At 39.5% G+C, this 15,712-nt stretch overlaps 1 long non-coding RNA gene across 1 annotated transcript in view; it reads right to left on the bottom strand.

Moving 5' to 3' along the window:
* LOC127581004 (uncharacterized) overlaps window positions 1-8,929 on the bottom strand; it is a 66,371-nt gene extending 57,442 nt beyond the window's left edge. The window contains exons 1-2 of the long non-coding RNA XR_007957917.1: window positions 8,909-8,929; window positions 7,886-7,996 (exon numbers count right to left, since the gene is read on the bottom strand). This is a non-coding gene — a long non-coding RNA (uncharacterized LOC127581004). The remainder of the gene's footprint in view (window positions 1-7,885; window positions 7,997-8,908) is intronic.
* Window positions 8,930-15,712: the final 6,783 nt, after the last annotated feature.

Below are 15,712 nucleotides of genomic sequence, written 5' to 3'. Positions count from 1 at the left end.
TTTATGAATGTGTGTGTGCCTGTATATATTTGTCTACGTGTTTGTATTTATTTTTGTGTGTGTATTTATGTATGTCTTTGTGTTTGTATGTGTGCGTGAGTGTGTTTATGAATGTTTGTGTGTGTGGACTAATGCTAATACTGATTCTGAAACCCATCAAAAAACTTGCAAAATTCCTCAAAATGAAGGAATTACATTGACATACTTCATACACAGAACGATACACAAAAGCAAGACCTGCACTTTGCCTGACAGGACCAGGCTCAATTCAACGCAGCTTCTGACACTTCACTGTCTACCAATCTAGGAAAGGCTCCAGCCCTTTTTTTCAGGGATGTGAGCTTTGCAGGCTGAGCCAGCATTTCATTGCCCATCCCTATTTACTGTTGAGAAGTTGTGGTGAGCTGCCTCTTGAACAGCTGCAGTCCTTGAGGTGTGGGTGTACCCACAACGCTGTTTGGGACAGAATTCCAGGTTTTTGACCCAGCCCTTAAAGACACATTGTCCAAGGCAGACACATAGCAGCAGCACATACTAGGAAAGAGAGAAGAACGTAAGTAAACAGGAGACTGGAGTAGGAGGAGGCTGGTCAGCCTCTCGAGCCTGTTCCATGATTAAATAAAGTCATAGTGATCCAATGTTAGCCTCAACTCCATTTTCCCACTCTGTCTCCATGCCCTTGACTCCTCATACTTCACATATCTGTTAATCTACTTGAATACAATCAATGATTCTGCCTCCATAACTCTCTGGGCAGAAGATTCCATTAATTCATGATTTTGTGATAGAAAAAACTCCTCGTCGCCGTCTGAAATGGGCGATCCTTTATTCTGAAACAATGCCCTTCTAGCTTTAAATACCTCCACCTGGGAAAGCATCCTCTTCGCATCCACCCTTTCAACCTCCTTCAGAATCTTTCAATAAGATCAGCTGCTCCTTCCTCTAAACTCCAATGAGTATGGGCTCAACCTGCTCAATCTTTCTTCATATGTCAATCCCATCATACTTGGAATCAATCTTGTGAGCCTCCAATGCAAGCACATTTTTCCTTAAATAGGGAGACCAAAGCTGTACACATACTCCAGGAGCATTCTCACCAGCATCCAACAAAATTGCATTAAAACTTCCTTACTTTTATACTCCATATTCCTTGCAAAAAAGGACAACGGTCCATTGGTCTTTCTAATTACTTGCCGTACCTTCAGGCCAAACTTTTGTGATTCATGTATTGGAAAAGCTTTGCCCCACAACAATTCGCAGTCACACTCAGTTTAAATAATAATTATCCTTTTCATTCTTTCTTTCAAAGTAGATAATCTCACATTTTCCCACATTATACTTCACCTGTCAACTTCTTGCCACTCACTTAAACTATTGATGTCCATTTGCAACTTACTTGTGTCCTGTTCATAACTTGCTACCTTTGTATCATTAGCAAATCTGGCTTCAGTGGCATTCAATCCCTTCATCTAAATTGTTAATAGAGATTATAAATAGTTGAGGGACTAGTAATGAACTATTAGTTACTGATGGCCAATCCAAGTATTACCCACTTGTCCTGACTCTCTTCTTTCTGTTAGTTTGCCAAGCCCCTAATAATGCTAATATACTTCCTCCAATTGCCTTGTACTCATATCTCATACTATCTATGTGGCACTTCATCGAATGCCTTCTGGAAATCCATATACGCTACATCTCCTGTCTTCTCTTCATCCACTCTATTACAACATCAAAATTAGTCAAACACGATTTACCTTTCATAAAAAGCATTGTAGGCTCTGCTTGATTGTCTTATAATTTTCTAAATGTATGGATCAGGCAAGTTCTGCACAGCTCTAATCACTGGTGGTTATCTTTAATGTGGTAAGAGGTATCTGGGGGCAGAAAGCCTACCATCAATAAAGTGATTCTGCCAATCATCTCAAAATAAGATAAGATAGCTTTATTAGTCACATATACATCGAAACACACAGCGAAATACATCTTTTTGCGTAGAATGCTCTGGGGGCAGCCCACAAGTGTCGCCACAGTTCAGGTACCTACATAGCATGCCCGCAACTTCCTAACCTGTACGCCTTTGGAATGCGGGAGGAAACCAGAGTACCCGGAGGAAACCCACGCAGACATGGGGACAACGTACAAACTCCTTACAGACAGTAGCTGGAATTGAACCCGGGTCACTGGTGCTGTAATAGTGTTATGCTAATTGCTACACTACCATGCCACCCAGTCCACCCAGTCTTTTGAACCTATTCGACTGTTCGTTTGTCATTTGTACACTTACCTGCCTTTTTGCATATCACGTCATACCCTTACCTAGCAAGAAACTATTGATTATTACTGAAAATATCAGTTGACCCACCAGCAGCCACAGCCTTTTGAGAGGTGTGTTCCAGATTCTCATCATATTTAGTGTGAAGGCCTGATTTCATTCTTAAATGGCCAGGCTCTAATTTGAAGGGTATTTGGCAATGAATCTCTAAATTATATTGAAGTGCTCTAGAAACAGTCATAAAACAGAGGTCACAGAATAATTTGAAAGACACATGAAATCCATCCTGTCTCCTTCGACTTTTCATGGACTGTAAATAAAATCTCCTGTTCCCAAATTGTTCATGTGTTATAACTCAAGCCAATCAATAAACCATTTCCTAAGTGAAAATCTCCACTGACAGTATTTCTTACACAAATAACAATATCTAGATTGATTGCTGTTTATTAGTTGTAGTGCATTAAAAATAACCATGTGCAGAACAAGCACAGTTATGATTTAACTAAAAAGTAAACAAATGGTAAAAAAAGCAAGTAGGTTAACCAAGCTGGGACATAATGAAAAAAGTCTTGCATTTATATAATGCCTTCATGAACTCCCAAAGCACTTGAATGAGGTAGCTTAATGGTAATCATTCTTGTGATGTGGTAATGACCAGATACTGTTGTGGAAATTGCTTTAACTGCTTTTGAATTGTGTTAAAACAGTGTACCACTTGATGCAGACACTCTCCAATCCAGGCAACATCCTGGTGGACCTCTTCTACACCCCTCTCCAAAGCCTCTATATCCTTTCTGTAATGCAGCAAACAGAACTGCACACAATTCTCCAAATGTGGCCTTACCAAAGTTTTATACAGATGCAACATGACTTACTGACTTTTGTACTCCATGTCTCAACCAATGAAGGGAAGTATCCATATGCCTTCTTTATCTATTTAATTCAGGGAGCTATGGACTTGTAGGTTTTAGCAGATGTGTGAGATTGCATTCCTGGTCATAGGAGATCATGGATCTCAGTGTGGACCAAGAATGGTCCTTTAGTGTTCACCCTTTAAGTGGTATGGTTTCAAGAGAAACAGCGATGGTAAAACCAAGTTTTCAAGTAATGTTGTTTTTCAGAACCGTTAGATTGAAAATCATGCAGAAGATGAATTTTCCATGTTGCACTGTTGGTGATATCTTCTGGGGGAGTTTTACACTAGAAAAAAAGTTTCCATCGCTAATAAAAAGCAAGCCAGAAAGTCGGGTGGTGAATTTCCTACCAGGTGCTAAGAGGCCCAGAAACAGCGACAATTTTGTTCTTATGGCAGGTTAAGTCAATTTTCAACTGCACAGGAACTTTGAGACCTTGGTTCCAAAGGACACCTGGAGACATATCCTGATCAGGTAGGCCTCTCCATGGAGGAGGAAATGCACAGGGAAGTTTGAACATGCTGTTTTGTGTACCTCACAACTGAAGTTCTTGACCTTTATATGACTTTCACAATCAATGTTGGGTGACTGGCAATAGTGCTTCAATGGCAAAAAAGGGCACGGAACAATATCTAACCCAAGGTCTTTTCTCTAGAAAAGAGAGGATTTTCTGATAAAAAATCTTAAGATTATGAAAGGGTAGATGTAGAGATAATCGTTCCATTGGGGGGGGCACAGTTGTGCAGGTAGTAGAGCTGCTGCTTCACAGCTCCAGCAACCCAGGTTGAATTCTTCCACTGAAAGATGGAAAGGAGAAAACATTGGCCTTGTTAACTCAGAAATGACAAAGTAAATTCCCTCCAGCAAACAGAAGAGGCACAGTAGGTAGCAGTTGGAGCTACTAGCTCATAGCACCAGGGACCTGGGTTCAATCCTGACTTCAGGTGCTGTCTGTGCAGAGTTTGCACTTGTTTTCATGATGCTGAGAACTCCCAAAGATGTGCTAGTTGTTTAACTGGTTACTGTAAAAATCAGTGGAAGGATTGTCATGGAGTCACCGAGAGATACAGCATGGACACAGGCCCTTCAGCTCATCAAGCCCACACACACCATCAAGCACCCATCTGCACTTTTCCTACATTCATTTTTTTATTCTCTCTATATTCTCATCAACGCCCCCGGGATTCCAACACTCACCTAAACACAAGAGGCAATTTGCAGTGAAAAATTAACCTGCCAACCCACATGTCCTTGGAATGTAGGAGGAAACTGGAATACCCAGAAGAAAGGAGAACATACAGCCAACACATGAACAGTGCACAAGGTCAGATTGAACCCAGGTCTCTGGTGCTGAGAAGCAGCATGATTAGCTGCACCACTACGCCACCCCTAATTCTTTTGTAGACTGACTAAAAGAACTGATAACTAATAACACTGCAAAAGAAATGAAAGCAAGTTGCTTCTTTGCAAGAATGCCTCAACTGCATCTAACTTTGTCATACATATTTAAAATATCTCTAGTCTTTATCCAACAATTGATTATGATTCCCTCTCCAGGAATGTGAAGTGATTGCAACCTGAACTGAATCAACACAAATGGTCAAGGTCATAGCACAAAGATATTTGAATAGCTCATGCAGCAAAAGTAGGCAGATGCACCAAATGAACAGTGAGTAATAAAAATACAATATGTAATTTGCAATGATCCCTACTTTTCGGACAAATTATCTTTCAAGTGTCTGAATGAAGAGACAAGCTCACTTCTCAACGCTGTTTTCCATCAGAAAATCTTAATCCAGCTCCTCAAGACTAATCAGCTGTTTTCAAGCATTTCTCAAATAACTTGAAATATTTTATATAAACTTTAATGAATACATGTTCAATTGAAGAATAAAGCAGCATAATTCTAAATGGGGAGACAATCTCATACAAACACAGGTCAGTTAGTGGGAAACAATACTGTAGCTCTGATTTCTCCACCCTTTTTGCTGTGAGCAGACGCACCACATAGTCCAAAAGCCCTGTCTTTGTTTTAATGTGTCAGCTGCCTTGTAAAACTTGTAATCCACCATAGTAATATGTCTGTGCAACATAAACATTAGTTTGCTTTCCATATTTTTAACTTATTTTCTTTTAATCATATAAATACAAATACCTTGTAATTCTGTTAAATTTTAGTCTTTAAAACGTTCGACTTCTATTGACAACTAAGTAATCACTGTCAACATATGTGACCTGGCTGCATGTTTAAAATGTGGGTGAAGGAATTAGCAGCCCGTCTCAGTGTATTTTAAAATGATCCTTCATTTTGTTGTCTTGGGATGCGCTTAAGGGTAATTGGGGTTTCTCAAATTCATTAAATGCAATTCAAAGCTAATTATACTACATGGCTTGATTAAATATTCCATATTATATGTCAGCGTGCAACAAATATTGCATGATGTAATGTTCCAACTTGTAAAACCCATAGGGATGCAACTTTATATAATTCTCTGTGTCAGTGTAGATATCAACTGATGATCATTTCCCTTCATTACAAATAAACAATGCCAAATAACTTTGAATGATTATTTACCTTAGATTTTCCACAGTGCTCATTTTACTCTATTTCTAGAGTGTTTGCACAAATCACTTGAGCCAGAACAATTGATCATTAAGAACTGTTAAATTAATGCATGTACCATTAACATGAGTAACTGATCCATTTTGCTTACAGATCCATTTTGCTGTGACAATGCCAACCATTTTTAATGATACCAGAGGATACATATAAAATGTCATTAACTTTATCAACAACATATGATATATTTTCAACTTAAAGTTGCATATTTCCTCATGCACTGAAACATGCAGATCCACAAGTGCATCTTTTCTGTGTTTATTATAGGTGACACGGTACTCTGTTATTGTTTCTTTTGGAAGGATGCCTTGTGACACTCAGCCTATGTACTTAGGCAAGAAGAATGATTAATGCATAGGTTGTGAACAAGCACAGGATAAGTGAAGTGATAGGTTTGACTAAGACGGGACATCCACGGCAGGTTGTTTAGAAGTCACAAAGCATGTTATTTAATGCTTGTCTTAAAACGTTGTTGGTAAAAGATCAAATGATAAATTAAAGAAGAATGTGACAATAATTCTCTTGAATAAGAACTAAATGAGGTGGCAATGCTGGCATTGATTTAGAATTAAGACATAACAAGAGTTGTTACAGGTTACCCACCCACCCAGGTCGTTCTCCCTTCTCTCCTCTTCCATCAGGTAGAAAATACAGGAGCCTGAGGGCATGTACCACCAGATTTAAGGACAGCTTCTACCCCACTGTGATAAGACTATTGAACGGTTCCCTTATACGATGAGATGGACTATGACCTCACGATCTACCTTGTTGTGACCTTGCACCTTATTGCACTGCACTTTCTCTGTAGATGTGACACTTTACTCTGTACTGTTATTGTTTTTACCTGTACTACATCAATGCAGTCTGTATTAACTCAATGTAACTGTACTGTGTGATTAGTTGACCTGTACGATCAGTATGCAAGACAAGTTTTTCACTGTACCTCGGTACAAGTGACAATAATAAACCAATTCCAATACCAATACCACCAAGGATGCCATTGGTTGGTAATCTTTAAAGGAGAGAAAATACTAAAAGACTTATTAAAAAGCCCATGCCATGGATAGGGAGCCTCAGCTGCTGAACCTATGAATAAAAGAGGCACATGCCATCCTTGCCTTCCTGATCAATAAAGTAAATGAGTATCACACTACCAAATTGACTACAGGCTTACAGCCTGCTTACCCCCTAACAAGAAAGTGAAATGAACAGTCACATAAATGTGGCCTGACATGAGAAGTATCATTGTGCTGAGATCACAGGACAGGATCAGTTTTTCTTTAGTGTTGCAAAATTCCTTCATGTTAAGTATTGGTGATTTTATCGTATTGCTTTCAATGTTGCAATATTGCACTGCCTTCTCTGTCCTAGAAGTTATTCAACATCAGAAATATATTCAAGTTTTTAGTGGCCTTGCTGCACTCAGCCATGACCACATTTATTTAAAATCTGAAAATAATATTGCCTCTAAACATTGGATCATTTTATAATGCTGTGGTCTGGTTTTCAAAAGGATAAATAATGTGGTTGAGTCGATGCTTAACTTACTTTTTGAACTAAGAAAGATGAAATTACTAGACATCATTTTCACAGCTGGCCGTTGGCCACTATTTAAAGTAATTATTAATAATCATATAGAAAAATTAATGAATATAGGGAAATTTTCTGTAATTGGGCATTTTTTTCATTTGATTTTTCTGTGCACAGCAAGATATCAATTTATATCAAATCAAGTCTCCATTAGCTTTGCATACACATTGCAGCTCAAACTCCTTCATGACAGGCTAACAAAGTGCATGCTTAAAATTCCATACCAACCTTTAATGCACAGTCAGTATTCACTATGGCCAGTGAGATATGGTATTCAGCAATTCTACTCTAGCAGTCGGGGTTCTGCACCATTGATCCAGAGACCCGAGTTTGGATCCTATCATGCCAGTTGGAATGTAAAGTAAACTAACTTAATAAATCAATTTCTTTTTAATGCTGGCCTCTGTGTTGGTAGTCATGAAGCTATCGAAAAGTTCTAAAAACAGAATCGATATATGTCCTTCAGTGAAGGAAATCTGCTGTCCTTACCCAGTCTGACATATTTCTGACTCCAGACCCCATCAATGTGGTTGACTGTGAACTGTTTCCTCAGGTTGGGGCAATTAGGGATGAACCGTAAATGTCAATGGCATCCATGTTCTGTAAAAGAAAAATGTAGTTGGACCATATTCCACTCCAAAAAATGATCCAGTGATTCCAATGTGTTCTAAGATCCATTCACCAAGTTCCCAGCCATTTCATTACCAAATATTATTACCAGCCTAATGGTTCTGGTAAAGTAATGATGAGTTTATGTTGAATGGGTTTATTGGTGCACTAATCAGCCAGAAAGTTCAGGAGAGGTGAAGCAAGACATTCAGAATTTGCTGGTCAGTTTACATTGTTTCATCATTTGTTTTGCACCATCAACATTTCACTTTTAGACTCTCTGTAGTTGGATTTGCACTTTAATTGTAATGGAAAATCAGGTCTCATAATTAACAGTGTTAGTCCCTCAGAAAATAACTCTCGATGCCCTTTGTCCACCTCACTTTCCTCTCAAGTCTCTGAACATCCCCCACCCCTACTGCTTCCCAATCTGTGAACATCTTTCCAGGAACATCATGTTTGAGTTCCTCTATATAAGTTATCATCCCTGCCACAATGTTAAAGCAATTTCTACCAAAGCTATAAAATCCTATGTGACTGTGACAGTGTAAGCCATTACTCTTGTCAGTTGCAGTTATTAACATAATTGACCAAATCCTTTTCCTTCAGTACCTCTGCATCATCATCTAACTGGATCAGCCTGCAATCTCCCTAAAGCTTTGCTTTATATTTTCTGCATTGATTACATAGAAAAACTCCCTCCACCCCCTCTGCCTTAGTTTCCTTTCTGTCTTTTTTAATTCTCTTTTTTTTTTGTCTAAACTACTTTTCCTTCTCTTTTATTTTTCTTTCTGTGCCTGTGTTGACATTTTCTAAACCATCTGAATGTGGGTCACTGAATTATCACACAATTAATTTCATCCAGCATGTATTCTGCTTAAATATGGACATTCAGATACATACCTTGCATTAGCCTGCTTCTTTTCTTCATAGTCAAGAAAAAGGAGGGAGGGAGGGATGAGTTGAGGTATTCAGAAAATCTATTATCTGCATTTAAATATTCCCTATTGTCAGACATTCCAATGTCAGCTGATGTCAGTGGCAAGTGTTTGTTCTTCTTCTGCTGGTTCTCTGGCTTCCAAAACAACTAGCCTCTGCCAAAATAAAACATTGAACAGCATTAGGCAGGCACTGGGTTGAATAGAGCTGAGCTGTTTAGAATCAAAGGTAACTGGTACCCTGAGGTCACAGCAGCGTAAAGACTGATGATCTATTGACAAAAAGAGTGGTTCCATTGTCTGGGGTTGAGCCCTGACCTCAGGTGCTCTCTGTGCAGAGTTTCCACATTCCCCTGTGACACTCTGTATTTCTGCTGGGTGCTCCAGTTTCCCTTCACATCCCAAAGATATGCTGGTGGGTTAACTGGATAATGTAAATTAGTCCTAAGTGTGGGATCCAAAGGAGAGATAATGAGCATGTGATGGAGTTCTGCAAGGAACAGGGGAAGAGGAGTGATCAGATTGCTCTGCTGGGAGCTAGCATGAGCCCTATAGGTCAAATGGCCTCCTTCTGTGTTGTAGTAAAGTACAAGATTGTATGGCATTACTACACTGATCTTGCAGCAGATCTGACAGACTTGGAGCTGAGAGCAATGTTGCATTGTGTTGGCATTTGAATGAGGTTAGAGTAAGGTCAGATTGTAGCTGTCAGTGGGATAACCTGGTCATCTGTTAGACTTTGTTTACCAGTTAGAACAGCATCTATCAGAGTGAGTTACATATAAAATGATCCCCTGGCCCCTTCACTTTCACAGATTCTGCCCTCTACAGTGATAATAGTTACATGTCTTAAGTATGGATGTAAGCAGCACGCTGATTACACTGCCAATCAGCAGTCCTAGTTCAGTGTACCTGACCTCCAATTATCATTCTAAAGATGCTGAATTCTGTGCACTGAATTAATAAGTTCTCTCCTGTTGTTTTCTTTATCTTGGAGACTGTTCAGAGCACCGATTTAAGAGGAAAATATGAATGAATTGCTCAGTAAAGGTAATATTTAAGGTCATAGGTGTCAGGTGAAGCCTGCATGCAAAAACTAATTACTGCCATTGGGGTAGGTCACTGTCAGATGATTAGAAAATATGAACACAAAATCAGACAACGTGCAAAAATAACCAGATGAATGCAAATATAAATTTGAATGCATTTATACACTAGTTCTGTCAAGGCCTCAAATTACTGAGAAATTTGGTCCTTGTCATCAACAACTAGTGGATATCTGTGCAGAAAAGTTACCTAAATCTAATGTTAAACTTGGAAGTTGCTAGCCGTATCTAATGTGGATACTGCTATCAACTTCCTGTATGGCTTTACTTCTTCTGTACTATCTAAAATATCCAGAAATATTTTCCTTGTACAAGCCCAATTCTTGTTTGATCTTTATGCCAGGGTATTCAGTATATGATCTCTCTGTGGGGACAGTTAGTTTCCATTACTCTGTAATTTGTCTCACAGACTGATGAGGAAATTTCATCAACCAACAGGTGTGATCTTAGAATGATACTCAAATTCTGACAATTTGGTTGATCTCATGCATCAACAATTTGGTTATCCCACTGACAGCTACAATCTGACCTTACTCTAACCTCATTCAAATGCCAACACAATGCAACATTGCTCTCAGCTCCAAGTCTGTCAGATCTGCTGCAAGATCAGTGTAGTAATGCCATACAATCTTGTACTTTACTACAACACAGAAGGAGGCCATTTGACCTATAGGGCTCATGCTAGCTCCCGGCAGAGCAATCTGATCACTCCTCTTCCCCCATTCCCTGCAGAACTCCATCACATCTTGAATGAGGAGAAACTCTCTCTGCACAGATATAATCAAAGTTGTAATCTGAACCAAGGAAGATGATGTTGGTAGTGAGACATGATGCAGTTGGGCGGGTGTAGTGTTGTGCTGGTGACTTAGTCCAAACAAAGCTTGGTCCAAAAGGAGGAATTTAAATAGATCTTAAAGGAGATGTGGGAAATGACAGCCATCATATGCCCCTTGACCTTCCATAGCAGGAGCAGGTCAAAGGGCAGTAGGAAGTTAGTGAGGGATGAAATTGTGGAAGGATTTAAACTTAAATGTAAAAGTTTTAGATTTGATGCTCTGAGGAACATCAACACAGGTGGCAAGGAGAGGATCAACAGGCAACTTGGTTGGCATAGACAAGTTGGGCTGAGGGGCCTGTTTCTGTGCCGTATGATTCTATAATGGATGAGTAGATTTTAGGAAGAATGCAGCAGGATGATTGGCCTGTGGATGTTTACAGAGAAGTGAGGAAGCGTGGCAGAACATTAGAATTGTTGAACCTAGAGTAGTATCAGCCAACTGGCTGAGGGAGAGGTTGTCCTTTATTTGGATATTCGTAATTGATCTGTGAGTTAGAGAGTCAAGAAGTGCCAAGGCAGTGAACAATCAGATTCAACTTGAAATGGATCCAGTGGTAAGGTTACAAAATTTGGAAAGTGAAGATATCATCAATCTTGTTCAAAGAGCCAGACAGTTCAGAAACAGGCTCTTTGGCTCACCAAATCTGCACAGACTATAAAACACCATTCATGCTAATCCTAAACTAATTGCTTTATAGTCTCGCTATCCCCTTAACTTTTTCCAGGTTCTACCACTCACCTACACACTAGAGCAATTTATTGCCCTGCCAACACACGTCTTTGAAATGTTGGAGGAAACTGGAGCATCCAGAGGAAACCCACACAGTCACAGGGAGAACATCAATCCCACACAGACAGTACCAGAGGTCAGGATTGAACCCGGTTCACTGGGGATTGAGGGAGCATCTACTAGCTGCACAACTATGCCACCCTTAGTGTAAAGTTTACCACTGTTTAGCAGATGGTAATGTGGTCATTAGAAATGAGATGAGAATGTTTATTCAGAATGTACTTGAACTGGTTAGGACTGAGGTAGTGGGAGTTCTGATTGCATGCAGAATTCTGGAAGAAGATCCAATACGTCTGTTGGTTGCTTTCTAACTCAGCCAACTCACAATAATTTTTCTCGTGGGATACCTGTCCAATCATCAGCAGTTGGCTGCATACAGCTATCTGAACTCCAGTATTTAAAGGGACATTCCAAACATACTATTTGAGAACACCACCAGGGCGAGTGGCAGAATTGAGATGAGATGGACAAGACCCATGCTTAGTTTCAGTAACACCTCTGATGATAGGAGCTGGGAGGAGTCTACAAGAGAGATGTACCGTTCCCTAGTAACATGAAGCTACCACTAAGTCAATGGATTAGTGATACTCAGTTAATGGGTGAAGTATGTTACCCAGATGAGTTAAGTTCTGAGTGCTTGATTCTAAGTAAAGTTGTTAGCCATTTTTGACTATTGCGTTATCAGTATTTTTCAACTGCAACTATTCCTAGGGTATAAACCAATTTCCAGAATTTAAGCAAGTCTATTATATTAGCTGCAGTTTACTGCTTATAGTTAAAACGTTCTTGCTACTTGTCCATTGGACTAGTAATTGTTCCACACCAGATTTTGGTCATAAAATTGCTTTGTTGGTCGTCCCAACACTGTGTGTGAATTTCACATAATGAACAAGAGGGTTTACAGTGGGAAAGTGCTTGCATGGGGTCAGAGAGACCTGAGCAGGTTGATGACGAACAGTGCCTATTGGAGGCATGTTCTTTCTGCATAGGTTGCTTCCGACAGGAAGTTGCCAGGGAAGTCTCTGTAAGATGAGTCTATGAATGCTTGCACTTTGGAGTAGCCTGCAATGCAAGCAAATTGCTGTGCCCAATCTTCCCACTCCTATGGGCTGAAGGAAAAGTGAATAAAAACTCCTCTCCCTCAGAATGAAATTTGGGTGACCTACCTAACACAGCAGTGAGAAGAAACTGAGATGTGGCAGTAATCAGGGGCTCCACCTTGGAATGATCCTGAGGATAGGAAGCTGTGACTGACCATGAACCTCCACCGCAAAGTGGTCAAGACTCAAGTGTCTTTTAGATCACAGTAGGTCATATAGGTCACTAAGGACAAAAAAAATGCAGTTTGAATGTTGGCCCTTTAAAAAACAATTTCAGGAGAAAGGGCTTTAGTAAATCCTAATTCTTCTGTGAGTAAATAAGAACAGACATTCTTCAGACAAGTGTGGTTAAAATCTCTCTGCACATGTATTTCACATGTAGCACTATTGTTAGCATCATTTAGATGATTTTTTACAGGAAAAAGGTGTGAGGGATGAGTACTGAGGCACCCTGAAATGTCGTATGCAATCCTTTTGTTTGAAACAGTAAGAACAAATTTCCACCTCAACCTTCTGTAGAGAATGCAGTTTTACTTTCACTTCTCACGCTCTTTATATTGTCCACAATAACCATTCATGGCTGGAATGAAGTGAACTGAATTGATTCTAACATTTCATTTATTTCATAGAACATGTACAGTAAGTACATTGTCCTTGACAAACTGAGCACTTCCTGTTCTTAAGCTTAGATTCAGAGCTGTAATTAGGGCTCAGTATTTAAATATGCAACCATTGATTTTAATGACGCTGTTTTGTTGAGATTACAATTCACTTACTGTTATTCACCATTTTCTAATATGTTACCTCTGGAGTACCAATATCAGTTAACTGATTTTCAGGACATTAGGAAAATGTAGGACAAATAGGCAGCTCTCTGATGGAAATCTCATGGCACCATAGGACAAATGAACTACTTTGCACTGTATGATTTTGATTTTGTGAGTATCTTTTAAAAATAAATCTGTGGATGCATCAGTATTTTAATAACTTTATTTTAATTCTGTGGCTCATTTGGTACCACTCTTGACTGAGTCAGAATGTTTTTGCATATGAGTCCCACAGGGGTTTGAGTACAACAACTATAAGCTGGCACTTAGAATGCTGCACTGTTGAAGGCGCCATCATTTAGATGAGGCATTGAGCTGAGGCCCTACCTGCGCTATCAATTGAATATAAAACCTCCCGCAGCACTATCTGGCAGATGAGAGAGGAGTTACTCCTGGTGAATATTATCCATCTATCCACAGCCATCCACAATTTTTTAAAAATTATTTCTGTTTGTTCTGTTTAAGAGTTCTTTTGGTTTATTTTCTTAAATCTTTTGTAAAAGTTTAATAATTTAATATATGTTAATTCTTCATTTTAAATGTCCGGAACATTCAGAAACAATGTGAAACTTTGACAGTTTTGCAAGATATATATTTTCTGCCTGGCATCATGGTGGTTCAGACAATTGGCCTTTTAACAGCTAAGCTGGTGGTATGGCTGTGCCATCTGTCAAAGGGTTTCTGATGAGGTTTGGGGCTAGTGCTTTTGCTGAATTGCCCACCTCACTTGATTACATTGCTTGGGGTCCTGTTGCCACTTGTGGCCTCATCACTCAGCTCCAGGATGATCTAGGACAAGATCTAGTGCAGTTCTGGAGAGTGGGGAATGTGAGAAGTGAGTGAGAGCAGCTGCCCTATTTAATGAAACCTGGGCCAAGAATAAGTATATCCTGGAGACACAAGAGACTACAGATGCTGGAATCTAGAGTAACAAACAATTTGCTGGAAGAACTCAATGGGTCAAGCAGAACTGTGCGAGGAAAGGAGTTGTCAATGTTTCAGGTCGACACTCCTTATGCAGGATTTCGACCTGAAATGTTGACAATTCCTTTCCTCCCACAGTTGCTGCTCAACCTACGGAGTTCCTCCAGCAGATTGTTTGTTGTAATAAATGTATCCTGCTGAGTGATAAGTGAGAGGTTGAATCTTAATCTCCATTTGCATCAGAGGTGTGAAGTACAGTTTATATACAATGTACCACTGCATTTGATACTAAATACATTTAAACAGTTTTGGAGATTGACATTTAACCAATAAAAAGCACAGGCAACCTTAACAACCTGTTGTGTACCTAAATCTGGTTGCACAGTTAAGGATGAAAATGGTTTTCTGTCAGATTCCCAAAGAAAAGATCTTGTTGAAGAAGAACCAGAACAAACAGTAAGGAAGATACTTGAAATCAAATGGTATCTGCTGAACAGAGTAAGATAAAATCCTGTTGAAACATGCTTATGATTGCAGATTAACTGTGGTTTTAACATTTTGTTATATTTTAGAACCTGTATAGAAATCATTTTTTGCTAGAGGGGTATGACTTGAAGGTTATGTTGGAGGATCAGGTTCTGGAGCATGAGTGGGGAGGAATTGTTCAGGTGGGAAGTGGAGATTAGCATATTGGAATCCACCAGAGATAAAGCGGACCTACCTGAGTCTGTTTCCTGCCGCCCAGGACCTACTCAGTGAAGCCTCAACATGGTTCTCCCGTGGGTGCCCAATAACAGTTGCACTGTAATGCCTGGATAACTTTCCACAACAATGATCTAGCTGAGCATTGTATGGGAAAATGACATAATTGGGTGCACATCTGCTGCAGAAAATGTGTTACTTATGAAGTATATTTCACAATCAGAAGTCAAAGTGACACAATTTGATCCAGAAGTCATCCCAATCACCCAACACTGTTGCTCTGCCACAACATCCAGGTTATTGATCATATTTGAAGAGTAGATAAAGAAGATAAAGAAGAACTATTTCTACTGACAATGTGTGGCCTTACATTATGGGTAAATAAAGCAAAAACATTGAAAAATAATTCAGAAGGAAAATGTTGGGTTGGATCTTTCCAGGATTTGGCCTGTCACCCAGCCTTACCATCTGTGATCATCGCC

This window comes from Pristis pectinata, chromosome 20 (genome assembly GCF_009764475.1).
Source record: "Pristis pectinata isolate sPriPec2 chromosome 20, sPriPec2.1.pri, whole genome shotgun sequence".
Taxonomy (NCBI): Eukaryota; Metazoa; Chordata; class Chondrichthyes; order Rhinopristiformes; family Pristidae; genus Pristis; species Pristis pectinata.
The sequence above is the reverse complement of the archived record's forward strand: the minus strand, read 5'-3'. Positions and strand labels throughout refer to the sequence as shown.